Consider the following 2,075-nt stretch of genomic DNA (forward strand, 5'->3'; position numbering starts at 1 on the left):
ATGTTGATGTCTGTGACTGTTCCGCCGATTACATGAGTGATTACTCTACCTCTAGAAAATTCCTTGATGGAAATTTTGTGAAGGTTCAAAGGGCACACCCGAATTTGAACCGAGGACCTACTGATCTGCAGTCAGCCGCTCTACCACTGAGCTACACACCCATGCACACAATTTGACTAGTCCTCTATTTGTCCTATTTTCATTCAAAATTTCACTCCTCACTGTGTCGTTTACAGCCAGCTCAATCGAGTCGTCCTCTAATGATTCTTACTAAACTTATCTACCCTACCCGAGGATCGAACTCGGAAGCTCCACCTTAGGAGGATGGCGCCTTATCCATTGGGCCAGCAGGGCGATGATTCAACTTCCGATCATGTTGATGTCTGTGACTGTTCCGCCGATTACATGAGTGATTACTCTACCTCTCAAAAATTCCTTGATGAAAATTTTGCGAAAGTTCATAGGGCACGCCCGGATTTGAACCGAGGACCTGCTGATCTGCAGTCAGCCGCTCTACCACTGAGCTACACACCCATGCACACAATTTGACTAGTCCTCTATTTGACCTATTTTCATTCAAAATTTCGCTCTTCACTGTGTCGTTTACAGCCAGCTCAATCGAGTCGTCCTCTAATGATTCTCACTAAACTTATCTACCCTACCCGAGGATCGAACTCGGAATCTCCACCTTAGGAGGGTGGCGCCTTATCCATTGGGCCAGCAGGGCGATGATTCAACTTCCGATCATGTTGATGTCTGTGACTGTTTCGCCGATTACATGAGTGATTACTCTACCCCTCGAAAATTCCTTGATGGAAATTTTGCGAAGGTTCAAAGGGCACGCCCGGATTTGAACCGAGGACCTGCTGATCTGCAGTCAGCCGCTCTATCACTGAGCTACACACCCATGCACACAATTTGACTAGTCCTCTATTTGACCTATTTTCATTCAAAATTTCACTCCTCACTGTGTCGTTTACAGCCAGCTCAATCGAGTCGTCCTCTAATGATTCTTACTAAACTTATCTACCCTACCCGATGATCGAACTCGGAATCTCCACCTTAGGAGGGTGGCTCACGTCATGCCGTTCGCAGTTGATGGAGGTTCTGTGATGGGAGTTTTGGCAATATGTCACGGACGAGGGTGGATCTCACAAACCCATGTGGGAAGCAGTCCACGTCCGTGACGCATTCGGTGCCCGGGATAAACACGGCTATACCAATCAGCCACCGTGCAGATCCCGGGTGAATGTGTGGTCCGAAGGTGATCAGACTGGATCACTGCTTTAGCAACGACTTGACGTCTTGCTTTTCTCTTGAAATTCCGTCATCTGTCTTTCGGCTATCCGTGAACTTGCTCTCTTGGGAGACCTTCACTCACGTCATGCCGTTCGCAGTTGATGGAGGTTCTGTGATGGGAGTTTTGGCAATATGTCACGGACGAGGGTGGATCTCACAAACCCATGTGGGAAGCAGTCCACGTCCGTGACGCATTCGGTGCCCGGGATAAACACGGCTATACCAATCAGCCACCGTGCAGATCCCGGGTGAATGCCCCCGCCTCATGTTGCCAAACCTCTCCCGCGTGCATGTTCGAAGCTCCATACTTGAATGCCCAACGGGTTAATTAAGGGTGTTGGTGTTAGCAAGTTCACGCCTGGGTTTTATGTCAGTGTTCTGATCCCTTCCGCCGTTCTCGGGTCCCCAACCCATGAAACACAGGTGTGGCCTTGTTACTAATCACTCTTAAACACAAATCCTATTGATCCCAGAAACACCTTATCCGACCATCCTCAGACTATGCGGGCAGCGGGCCTCGATCACAATTACTCATGAGTTCGTGACTCACGGACTTATATGAAGTTCACCTCCTATCCACCTAGCCCAGAGGGCGGTGTACGTATTCTCTCACTATAGCTGCTCCGTGCCTGGCGAGCTTTTTGACCTCCTCGTCCCCATATGTATCGATCATCGCGTCTTGGCGCCACCGCGATATTACTTTGATAATTGGCCTTAGTGCATCGGCACGCAAGTGATATACTGTCCCACTTTACGGCAGGAATTACCAGAAAATT

General features: G+C 49.0%; 5 non-coding genes across 5 annotated transcripts; all 5 read right to left on the reverse strand.

The window, feature by feature from the left end:
• Window positions 1–89: 89 nt before the first annotated feature.
• Window positions 90–161, reverse strand: Pmar_PMAR021613. Its single transcript has one exon. It is a non-coding gene; the product is annotated as a tRNA-Cys (tRNA).
• A 120-nt stretch (window positions 162–281) lies between these two features.
• Pmar_PMAR021614 lies at window positions 282–354 on the reverse strand. Its single transcript has one exon. It is a non-coding gene; the product is annotated as a tRNA-Arg (tRNA).
• Window positions 355–462: 108 nt separating this feature from the next.
• Pmar_PMAR021615 lies at window positions 463–534 on the reverse strand. The gene has a single exon. It is a non-coding gene; the product is annotated as a tRNA-Cys (tRNA).
• Window positions 535–654: 120 nt separating this feature from the next.
• Window positions 655–727, reverse strand: Pmar_PMAR021616. The gene has a single exon. It is a non-coding gene; the product is annotated as a tRNA-Arg (tRNA).
• A 108-nt stretch (window positions 728–835) lies between these two features.
• Pmar_PMAR021617 lies at window positions 836–907 on the reverse strand. Its single transcript has one exon. It is a non-coding gene; the product is annotated as a tRNA-Cys (tRNA).
• Window positions 908–2,075: the final 1,168 nt, after the last annotated feature.

This window comes from Perkinsus marinus (genome assembly GCF_000006405.1).
Source record: "Perkinsus marinus ATCC 50983 genomic scaffold scf_1104296944706, whole genome shotgun sequence".
In the NCBI taxonomy this organism is placed as follows: domain Eukaryota; phylum Perkinsozoa; order Perkinsida; family Perkinsidae; genus Perkinsus; species Perkinsus marinus.